At 35.0% G+C, this 12533-nt stretch overlaps 1 protein-coding gene across 1 annotated transcript in view; it reads right to left on the bottom strand.

Moving 5' to 3' along the window:
- The window catches only part of slit3 (slit homolog 3 (Drosophila)), a 742110-nt gene that overhangs the window by 492501 nt on the left and 237076 nt on the right, over positions 1 to 12533 (bottom strand). The gene's annotated exons all lie outside the window — the stretch shown is intronic.

Consider the following 12533-nt stretch of genomic DNA (forward strand, 5'->3'; position numbering starts at 1 on the left):
TATTTGATTTCTGTACATTGCAAAACAAACTTAAGGGACATTTGAGATACATTAACAAAAATAAACCTTTGTGACTAACAATTGATTTTAATAATGTGTCCATTTCTTCCATTTATCATGACACTGCTCTTCTTGAGTCCTCAATGTATGGGTCAGAATCTCCATCTCAAATATTCTATTCACTATTTGCAGCCACTGTTTTATGTTTTTTTTTTTTTTAGTTTACGTTTTTGTTTGTTGTTAGTTGTTTTTTTAGACAACTGGAAAATTGGACACGCTTATATCTGTGCTGAGAGGATACGTATACTGAAAATGTGTCCTAATAAAAAGATGATTAAAAAAATAAACTAGAAAAGCACTTGGAGAGCGCAGACCTCCACCAAGGCAGATCAGTCCACCCCCAGTCACCACCAAAATCTAATCATTTGTTTCTTGTGCCAGTATCATTATTTCTGGAGAATTCATACAAATCTGTCCATAACTTTTTGAGTTATCTTACAGACAAACAAACAAACAAACCCAGATGAAAACATAATCTCCTTGGCGGAGGTAAGAAATAAAAAAAGAAGAAAACAGGTAATTAAGATGTTTACGCTCAACTATTATAAAGAGGAAATACAGGTGGGACCCTCCATGGAAGAGAGCGATGTGGTTCAAATCATGACTAAAGCATATAAAGATAGCAATATTAGGATAATCTCAGCATTATATAAAGCCTTAATAAATCTCAATAAGCAAACAACTTACTATGTGAAAGTGAAATGGGAAAGAGAATTTGACATAGAAACTGATGATATAGACTGGCTACACTGTAAGCCTGGAATTTGTATTTACTAAAATGCTTTAATTAACTTAAACAATGTAAGTTTTATGAATTTACCATAAAATGTTAAGTGTATTCTACTAATTTGTAGACATAGTTGAAAGTACGAAAAAGTTTAAGTTGAATGGAATTAAATCACTCAGTTTTAGTCATGACCACACCTTTTTATCTTTGCATTGCATTGTGGGTATTGGACATGTTGTTGAAAATGTGTTATTTTTATGTGCAGGGGTGCAGTGGGGTTGTGGTGTTGGTGTTAATTTGGATTTTATGTGTGTATGGGAGTGTTTATTGGCCTTTTTGTGTTTGTTTTTGTATTTTTGTAGAGCTGCACCAGGAGTCAGAGCCACAGGAAGAACAATGGATTTACTGTTCATCTAAGACTGTTAAAGTATCATGGAAATTTTAATGTCTTGCCAAATTAAAAGCACTTCTTGTGCTGGTAAATGACACTGAGCTAACTTCCAGTCATGCTACAATGTGTTAAGTTGAATAATTTCATAACTAGTTTGGTCAGAAATATGATTTTGAGTTTAATTAATTTGAAAAAAGTTGTTTAACCAACGATAAATTAATCTGGCTGCAATTGAGAAAATTAGTCAGTGTAACCTAAAATGCTGAGTTGAATGGTTGGATAGTGGGGTTGATTTTACAACAGATTTAAAGTACAAATAACTTGTCTTTTAGTGTTTTCTACTTAATAGTTTAAGTTCAATACTTTTAGCATTAAAGTTGAACCTGCTTAAACCAATTGATTAGTCGATCATTACTCAAATCATTTAAGTGCAATCACTTGCCTCAAATATTTTAAGTAAACTCTACTTATCTGGGCTTACAGTGTAAACGTGTGGAAATTACATCATACAACTACGAGCTCTCGGACATGGAAGGAATTTGCCTGGAAAAACCTTATAAGATTTTTTTTTTTTTATTACACCCAAGTTTAAAAGTAAACAGTTCCAGAGGCGTCAGGAATGTTGGAGAGAATGCGGGGAGATGGATGTTGACCATTCTCATGTTTTTTGGAAATGTTCAAAACTTTCGTCATGTTGGGAAATGATCTACAATGTCCTATGTCAAGTATGAGGATACACAATTCCAAAGAAACCTGAAATTATTTATGAAACTTTGGTGATGGCACTATACGTGAATATGATAAATATTTGGTAAAGGTGATGTTGATAGCTGCAAAAAAATGTATAACAAGGGGAAGATGAACATACCACCAAAGGATCAACGGATAACTACGATTGAGGACATATTTCTAATGGAAAAACTAACACACAGACTGAGACTAAAAGAACCACAAATGAACAAAAAGTGGAAAAAATGGACATTATGTAAGCAAAATAATTAATAAGACTGTGCTACCCAGACTTATTCATGTTGTTCTGTTTTCTTTTTGTTGTTGTTCTTTTAAAACTAATAAAATATAGGGTGGGGAAGCAAAATTTACAATGAACATTTAGTTGTTTTTTCTCAGCAGGCACTACGTCAATTGTTTTGAAACCAAACATATACTGATGTCATAATCATACCTAACACCATTATCCATACCTTTTCAGAAACTTTTGCCCATATGAGTAATCAGGAAAGCAAACGTCAAAGAGTGTGTGATTTGCTGAATGCACTCGTCACACCAAAGGAGATTTCAAAAATAGTTGGAGTGTCCATAAAGACTGTTTATAATGGAAAGAAGAGAATGACTATGAGCAAAACTATTACGACAAAGTCTGGAAGCGGAGGAAGCAACAAAAAACATACCAAAGCTTTTATTAAAGCTCTCAAATCCAAAATCCTAAAGGATCCAACCAAATCCATGAGAAAAATGGCAAATGAACTTGAGGTAGACAACAAGACCGTTAGAAATGCAGTAAAATATGATCTGAAGTTAAAATCTTACACAAGAACACCAAAACACTTGTTGACAACAGCAACAGACTGAAAGACTGTTTATAATGGAAAGAAGAGAACGACTATGAGCAAAACTATTACGAGAAAGTCTGGAAGATACTATTAAAGAAGAATGGGAGAAGTTGTCACCCGAATATCTGAGGAAGACTTGCGCAAGTTTCAAGAAAGCGTGTGAAGGCAGTTATTGAGAAAGAAGGAGGACACATAGAATAAAAACATTTTCTATTATGTCAATTTTCTTGTGGCAAATAAATTCTCATGACTTTCAATAAACTAATTGGTCATACACTGTCTTTCAATCCCTGCCTCAAAATATTGTACATTTTGCTTCCCCACCCTGTATAAGTTACAAAAAAAAAAAAAGAAGATGTTTACGCTCAATTACAGTCAGCTGTAGGAGAATGACTGCCACGTAGACTGCATTTCACATCGTAATTAAGATTTATAAAGCACATGTAAGCATGACGTTATGAATTGGATTATGCATATTTCTGTCACTGTGCTGACATAGTTTTACAGTTTTAATTTGTCTGACCTTGGTTTTATGATCAGCAAAACTTTCTTGGACACGCTGTCAGCCAGACATCATTAATCATATTTTCATACTGTGTACGTATCATTACTTTAACCCTTAAACACCTACGGCTGCCAGCGACCAAAAGCATCCACTCATTTAAAATGTCTAATAACTGAACAACCATTAATCCTATTGATACATGGAAATAATTGGTGTAAAATGGAGTTTATCGTCTTTTCATGCTCAGCAGATATAGAGCATTTGGACAAACGTGGAAATAGTCACGTTGATTCATCAGAAAAAAAACCATGGAGTTTGATAAATAACAGTGGACGTAGATGCTTGTTTTTATGTTCAGTTAATAATGTATTTGGTGAAAAATGTCACTTTTGTCTGAGTTTTCTCTATTCTGATAAAATAACCTTAGAATTAACTCAGAGCTTTCATGAAAATTAAGGTTATTATTTGGTGTGAAAGGACAGTTTGTAAATGTAAATATTTTTGCAATGTAATTTTGCTATTTTTGCGCTAAAAACAAGGACAAAAATGTGGAGTTATTATTATTTATAGGTTATTATGCTATTATTTTACTGGTCCGACCTGCTTGAGCTGATATAAAATGAATTTTACACCCATGTATTAGACTTAATTTCTGCATTTGTGGTTGAAACACATCTTTGCTGGTTTAAATGTAACCTTAACTTTAAAGGGGTCATATTTATCTAAACCCACTTTTATTAGTCTGTGGTTCATTTATTTGTGTATTTGGACCCTAACAGTTCATACAGTTTGAATTTGAACCCTCCAGGTGCTGCAAAGCTATCTTTATATTCATTTGGGCAAAAATCGAGTAGATTTCTACAACCTGTTTTAATCCTACTTAATTTGTTACGCTTTATAACTAGTTATGTCACGACATTTGCACATATAAGGTCAAGACTTCCAATGAATATTTCTCCGAGTACGACATAATTGTTTATCAGCAGCAGCAGTTGCAGTAAAAACTGAAAATATGTCCAAACTTCAAGCCGATTACATACAATGTTCAGTTGTTGGTTGAACAGGACAGAGCAGCACAGCCAACAACCTGGAGGGAGCGGGGCCTGAAGTGGCTCATTTGCATTTAAAGGGCCAGCACTAAAAACGACCTTTCTGGTGTCATTAGTCAGAAATAGGGTTGAAGATGGACCTGTGGAGTTGAATTAATGAAGAATTCAGACCCAAGCAGAGCATTTACAGTTTATGTAGAGCACAGGGAAATGTTTGAAAATGAAGAATTCAATTGTGTGTCCCACAGGGAGGGGAATAAGGGTGGGTGGGGAGGGAGGGGGGGTCAGAGGGGTGTTTTCTGTGTGTAATGCAGGTGTAGTGTACACTTTTTGTTTCGTAGTGTTAAATTAGTTTGTTTATTTTTGCAAACTGAAATTTAACCCTTTCATGCACACTGGTCACTACAGTGGACAGCTATTCTACAGCTGTTCTCTTGTCTATTTATGGATTTTGTCGTTCTTTTCATTTTTTGATTTTTTTTACACATATCTTTATTAAAGTTTTAAGACACTACATATCTTTTCTGACATGAATTGGTAACATTATGTAGATCTCTCCTGAGCATAAACCCCCAGAATCACAAGCCCTCCCCATAGTTTTCACACAATTTATCAGTAAATCCATGTTTCTGTGTGTCAAACATTAAACGTGTGGTGTCCAGCTGAGTGGACATTTTTGCAACTTCATGAAAAATAGGTTCATAAGAATTTTTTTTTCATTATTATTTTTTAAATGTATTTTCTATTTTTTTCTCATTATTTTATTATTATTATTATTATTATTATTATTATTTATTTATTTATTTATTTTTCAGAAAAAAAAAAATCAATCACATTCAAAATTTTTTCCTGAGTGTTTTTTCATTCCTCTTTAGGCATGAAAAAACACTCAGGAAAAAATTTTGATTAAGGTTCTCATAATTCGTGCATGAACGGGTTAAAATCAATAAAAACAGTTGATTACAAAAAAATGTATAATTCCATGTAAAAAAGCTTAATATCACTCATTTAAAAGGGCCAAACTAACAATACCCAAGCTAACTCAGCCCTCTTATCATGACCATTGTACTTTGACTTTTGATACTTCCCTGTCTGTACTTGTTGATGCTCTTCTTGCGTCCTTGCATTTTAATGTCATCGTTTGTTTGTAAAAAAAAAAAAAAAAAAGAAGTAAAATCTGTCAAAAATAAAGTATAAAAACAAAAAAAAAATGGCCAAACTAATGGATGTTCAGAGGTAAAACACTGTCAAAAATCAATATTGGCATTATCAAGTACAAGCAGAAGAAGGGTTTCATGTCGATATGGTTTCCACATTAGCTTCTGAAGCTTCCGCTGTAAAAATATTTGACTGGTAAGAAACAGCGAAATGACGACAAGGTCATATCTGGCTCTGAGGAACCTTCTCTTTTTATTCTTGGAGATGAAAGCTGTTCTAGGAGCGGGTTTCAAACGCCACAGCGCTGTTAGAAGAAATGTGCAGACCTCAAAGGGGACTTGAAAAAGAACCGGTACATTCTTCCGACCACAAAGGTATCATAGTCGACCCCCTTAACTCCAGCTCCTCGACTTAAACTCCTGTCATGGCATGTGGAGTTTGTAGTGGCCACCTCTAGATGTGCACAAAAACACACACGGTCTAATTTACTGGTGTCATATCCAAGCAGAACTGTCCAACGTACGGCACTTCTGCAACACTCCCCAGAGTAATCCATCACGGTGTGTACCTCCGCATGTGTGTGTGTGTATGTGCGACAGTGTTAAATTACTGCTATGGCACATTGAGCCCTGGCCATTACTCTAGCAGGTGACACCCATTAAAAGAGGTGGTGACACTGACATAGAGAGGGAGACGGAAACAGAGAAGGCAGGGAGACAGGGGGAGAAAGACGGGGACAGAAGGTAGGGAAGGAAAGAAAGAGAAAAGGGGAGGAAGTGATTTAGTTAAAAAAAAAAAAAAGCACTGATGAAATGATGCAGATACGTGGATACAAGACAAACCAAAAAAAGCACGACGATGTGAAATGAAGAATGGGTTGAACGGGCGCCGGCAGAATGTGAAAACACTGAAAACCACCCACTGTTCTAGAGCCGGAGCCAACAAGGATAACACACACACACACACACACACACACTGAGCCAAGGAAGGTAAAACGTTATAGAGGATTCAAACCTGGCTGACCTCCAGAAGATGTTATCAGCCACACCATCTGAAACTGAAACACCAGGCCAACGCAACACACACATACTGTCATTCACAGGCATGAGGGTGAGTCTCTGAACTCGGTGCCATTTTGTTACGGGGTTGAATGTTACGGGGTTGATGATTTTAGCTGAAAGTAGCCACAAATCTCCATTAGCTGGGATATGGGACACCACATGGCATGAGGAAAACAAGAATGTAATATATTTTACCAACATTATCATTTCATTCATCACACTGGTCAACAACAAATTTATTGTTGAAGTTTTTTGAGCTGATTTAGGATAATTCTGGTGTGCTGAATCTTTTCTGACATGAATTGGTTATGTAGATCTCTCCTGAGCATAAACCCCCAGAATCACAAGCCCTCTCCATAGTTTTCACACATTTTATCAGTAAATCCATGTTTCTGTGTGTCAAAAATTAAACGTGTGGTGTCCAGCTAAGTGGACATTTTTGTAACTTCATGAAAAATAGGTTCATAAGAATTTTTTTTTCTTCATTATTATTTTTTTTATGTCTTTTCTACTTTTTTTTCTCATTATTTATTATAATTATTAATTTTTTTTTTTTTTTGAATATTATTATTCAAATCACATTAATTTTGCTCAATCAGGTCAACTTTCTGAACTATGCTACATATTGGCTTTTTAACATTTTTGCTTACATTTATGGGCATTTTCACATCATATGATACTAAATTCTTTCATATTTCTTGCAATAAACGAGTTCTGAAGATTTTATTTTTGCCTTGTTTATGATTAATGTTTTTTTTAATATTACAGGTGAATGAAATGGCTTCAACTAGAAGATCTTGCAAAAATAAGCCTGATGTATTCTGCTACATCTGCGGTGAATACACCATTCTACCTAACAGGAATCAAGTCACAAGTTTCATAAAGTGTGCTTACCAATCTTATTTTGGTATTAATTATTATATTTTGTGAGAAGATCAAATTTTTCAAAATCAAATTAGCAAAAAAACCTGACCTGATTGAGAAAAACAGATGTCATTTTTGGATTTAGCGGTGCAAAATGGTCCTAATTCAGTTGAAAAAACCTAGACAACTTGCAAAAAACATTTTTTTGTTACCCAGTATCATCATCATCATCATCATATCATTTGATCTGTGTGTAAAAAGGGCCATCAGCGCCTTCACTGCCTTAGGAAACTGGCACACTTCCACATTGACCGATCCATTTTAATTTTGTTTTATCGTTCCCTTATTGAGTCGGTTTTATCTTTTTGTCTGGTGGCGTGCTTCGGTCAGACCTCAGTTGCAGAGAAACTTACTGAATCAAATAGTCAAATGATCCAGTCGCCTGATTGGTGAGTCCCAATCTTGTCCCGCCTCCCTGTACACTAAACAGGTCCAGAGGATGGCTTCATCAGTTCTTAACAATGACTCCCATCCTTTACCAGGTGAATTTCAACTCCTTTCCTCTGGACGGAGGTTCTTAGTCCCAAGGTGCAGGACACAGCGTTTATAAAAACAGCTTTGTTCCTGTCGCCGTCACTGAGCTCAATAAGAAAAAGTGACATTGCACTTTACTAACTTATTTAGTTATTTATTCCATTTCTTTGCTCTATTTATTATTATTGTGACTTCAAATTTTTTAATTTTATGTTCTTATCCTGGTTTTTATCCCGGATTGTTTTTATCTCTTCTGGTTTTTATTGTGTTTTATTGCATATTGTTTTTATTTATTTGATCTTATTTATTTTATTCTTTTACTTATCCATGCTGCTATACTGATGAATGGTGGAACACTGAGCACTTTTTGTCCTGTCTGAAAGCGTGATCAAGTGCCTGTCTTGCATGTTTAATGTATGTGTTGTTGTAATGCCAAGGCAATCACCTAGACTGTAAAACAAATCTACCTACGGGTATAAATAAAGTAACCTTGACCTTGATTTGATTTTTCCAAAACAATATTAAATATCATTCATACACGTAACGGGGTTGAACAGGTGAGCTTGACAATGCCAGTCTGACAATAAAAACAATGAAATATAGGAAAGAAAGCATGTTAACACCTACCTCTCTTTACAGTGTCAGTTGGAGAAGACTAAGTGATGTCACTTCCTGGGTGCTGAGGAAGTTGGACTGAACCATTAAGTTTAAAAAAGGGGGGAATTGGTGTTCTGTTACGGGGTTGAGTGAAACTGAGGGACATGATTAAATAGTGACATTTTATTAGTAAATTGGGTGTTTTTCTCATATTTCTTTTATGTAGGTTAAAGTAAAAAATCAGGTCATTTCATCAATATAAAAAACTTTGGCGTACAACTGTTTATTCTTGGTTTTAAATCCAATAAAAATATAACCTTAGTCACTCGGGACATGCGTATTTGGCTGATCTCTACACTTTCAGCAATCCATAAAGAAAAGAAAAAAACACATGATTTTCACAGTATGTTTGTGTGTTATAGTCAAAGACACATGGGCCTTTCCATTTCTGACTTAAAAATGCATTTTGTGGTTTACTGTATGTGAAAATATTTAAGGTAAATCTGTGGGACACAAAAGGCACCGAATTCAGAGAATCGCCCATGAGAATCTGACAACACACACACACACAGAAATACACAAAAGGACACACAATATTCAAGGCTCAACATATAAAATAATAGCACATATATCCGTATGAACAACAGTACTGTGCTCCACTAATAATAAATATCCTAAAGGTATTCTACAAAGAGGGTTTTGATGAGTCTAACTGAATTAAAAGTGACAAAAGTGCTCAGTTCGTCCACTTTAACCTGCAGGAGTTTGTGTACTGACTTTTGCTGACATTACATACAGTCATGTAAAGAAATCCGGCTCCACCATCGTATTTGTTGGTTTACTCTATGCATTTGTCAGTCTCTGTATTTACATCCAATCTGGGTATATGTGTAATATGCATAGGGATGGGAATCGTTAAGAATTTAACGATTCTGATTCCATTATCGATTCTGCTTATCGATCCGATTCCTTATCGATTCTCTTATTGATTCTCATTGAGTGAGGGAATACCAGAGTACAAACGGGTGTGTTTGCATTAACTGCCTTTTATATTTCCATCTCTGCCCAGAAAATAGAACATATACAGTATGTACAAATAATAACAGATGACGCCGGGCCCAGTTCAGGGGGGGAGGGGCATACAGTGAAAGTGAAACTAAAGACGCTTTACTAATTCCTCTATTACTGCATTTCTTCTACGTGGAACCAGTTCAACTCAGCTCGGCTTGTCTCCCGTTGTTGTGCACCTCATTTCCTTTCCCTTCTTACCTTCGGAAACTTGTATTTGAGGAGTTACGACGTTTGTTGTCCGCACCGGAACCGGAACCAGCCCGGCGTTCACGCTGCTGCTACATTCACAAGCATCGCTTAGTAGCGTATCAAATACGTGAAATTCCTGTAAATGATTCACATGCTGTGGACAAATGTTTGAGGATATTAGAGGGATTCCACCCTTTTGAAGACATGGAAGCTTTGACAGTGTTCCAGTGGACCTGGTGTCGTCTTTGTAGACTGTTTCTGCCTCAACATCATGTTGGCTACGTTCTGACCAAAACAATGCAGCGTACGTGTGACGTCATTGTGCATGCACAATGAAGGCGGAATCGATAAGCAGAATTGTTAAACAGGCAGGCAAACGATTCCAAGGAATCAAGCTACTGGGATTCTCGATTCCCATCCCTAAATATGCATCATGTACTTCCTTACTTACTTAGAGCTACTATTTTGAGTGTGTATGTGCGTTCACACTCAGTCACAGTTGTAAAATGTAGTGGACTCAAAACTGTCAAAATGTGGAGTGTGGAATTCTGGAGATCCTCCACCCCCCACCCCGACCCCCCAGTGATCGCTATCACAGTCGGGTAGCAGACAGCGAGTGAGCAGAAATAATAACAGAGGAAGCTGTGATCACAACAGCAGTAGCAACCACGGTCATTAAAAGAAAAACTTTCAATACAAATAGAGGAACATGTTTGTGAATAAATAATATGACAGATAAGGAAGAGAAAGTAAGCTCGACTAATTAAGCATTAAAGAGCAGTGAAGGAGAATGTTGCATATGTTTGGGTAAGTGTAAAATGGCCTGTTTGAGCTGACACAAAAATAATTTACATGAATTTACACAATGTACAAGTACGTACACTATGAATACGATGCACTGCGTGTCAGTGAACTAATGAAGAACTTCATTTGAGGCATATTTATGTTCTGTTTCAGCAAATTTGTCAAACATATTGTGTCCTGTTGTTTGTTCTGTTCTATATATTTATCTCTCTCTATAGAATAGATCTTTATTGTCACTGTCACAGGAACAATGAAAATCACTTTAGCAGTTCAGTTCAATTTAGCAGCAAAACACTGCAAAAGGGACTGTATAAGGAAATATTCCACAGAGTATCAAGAAAAGTAGGAATGTGCAGACTTCAGAATAAAATATGAATATACATGTGATACTAAAGTACTACTAGAACTTCTGAAATGAACAAAATATACAAACGCTAACTCTATACTACAGACAAGAGGTATGTACAACAAATAGGATATATAAAGGTAGTAAGATGCATATATTTATATACACTATATGGACAGAAGTATTGGGACACGTTGAATTCAGGTGTTTCTTTTCTAACAGGGGTCTGGGATACAAAACAATAATGACAAATGTCAGAATATAGTTTTATATTGGGATAAATATCATTGCATTGGTTAGTTTGGTTTAAATTATCTTTGCTTCTAAAATGCCTCATAGATGGTTTTTACTTATTTTCTCTCAACATTTGTTTTCCATGACTATGATTTTAACCTTTTCATGCACAGTGGTCACTCCAGCTGTTCTTGTATATTCATGGGTTTTGTTGTTTTATTTCCATATCAGTCAACACAGTGGACGCTTATGCATCATCACAAACACTGCAATTCTTATCATTACTCTAACTTTACTGTTCTTGATAAAACTGAACTAACATGTTTTTGCTGATTGTTATTAGACTGTAATTAAGTGTTTTCTTAGACAAAAAGTTGTTTTTTTTTTTTTTTTTTTTTTTACATATCTCCATGAAGTGAGTAGTGACTGGTATTAGAGGATGTTGAAAGAAATGATGTTCATAGATAAATAACCAGAATTTCTTTTACTTTTATGTAATTTTTATTTATCTCTCTACTTCATGGAAGGTATACAAATTACATTATTTTATTTTGTCGAAAGTACAAATAAGTCAATGCACATTTTCATACCCTTCTCTCTATCTAGAGAGATATATACATGTATAAATGTACAAATAAATAAATAAACAAATAAAATGTTAAAATGTGAGCATTATCAGCATTAAAAATGTTTTTATTTCATAGTTTTCACACAGTATATCATTTTCTAATGATGGGTTTTAAAAACATGTTTATTTGCTTCAAAAATTTAACACATGGTGTCCAGCTGAGTGGACATTTTTGTAACTCCATGAAAAATAGGTTCATTGAAACATTTCAGTTGCATTTTTCACGCCTAAAGAGGAATAAAATCACTCAATAAAAAAAATATTGACTGAGGTTCTCATAATTCATGCATGAAAGGGTTAAACTTTTGTTTTTGTTGCTGTATATATTTCACTTATATCCAGATTGGATCTAAATACAGAGAGTGACAGATGCATATGTGTGGTCATTAGAACAAAAAGTTTTTTGGTTTTATCTCCATGAAGTGAGTAGTGACTAGTATTAGAGTATGTTAAAATGTGAGAAAAAGGCATTAGAAGCATTTAAAAATGTTTTCATTTCATAGTTTTCACACAGTATATCACTTTCTAATGATGGGTTTTAAATACATGTTTCTTTGCTTCAAAAATTAAATGCATGATGTCCAGCTGAGTGGACATTTTTGGAACTCCATGAAAAATAGGCTCATAAAAAATTTCAGTTGCATTGTTTTTCTCATGCCTGAAGAGGAATAAAATCACTCAAGAAAAAAATATTGACTAAGGTTCTCATAATTCATGCATGAAAGGGTTAAATGTTCTACCTCT

Source organism: Sphaeramia orbicularis, chromosome 10 (assembly GCF_902148855.1).
Source record: "Sphaeramia orbicularis chromosome 10, fSphaOr1.1, whole genome shotgun sequence".
Classification (NCBI taxonomy): Eukaryota; Metazoa; Chordata; class Actinopteri; order Kurtiformes; family Apogonidae; genus Sphaeramia; species Sphaeramia orbicularis.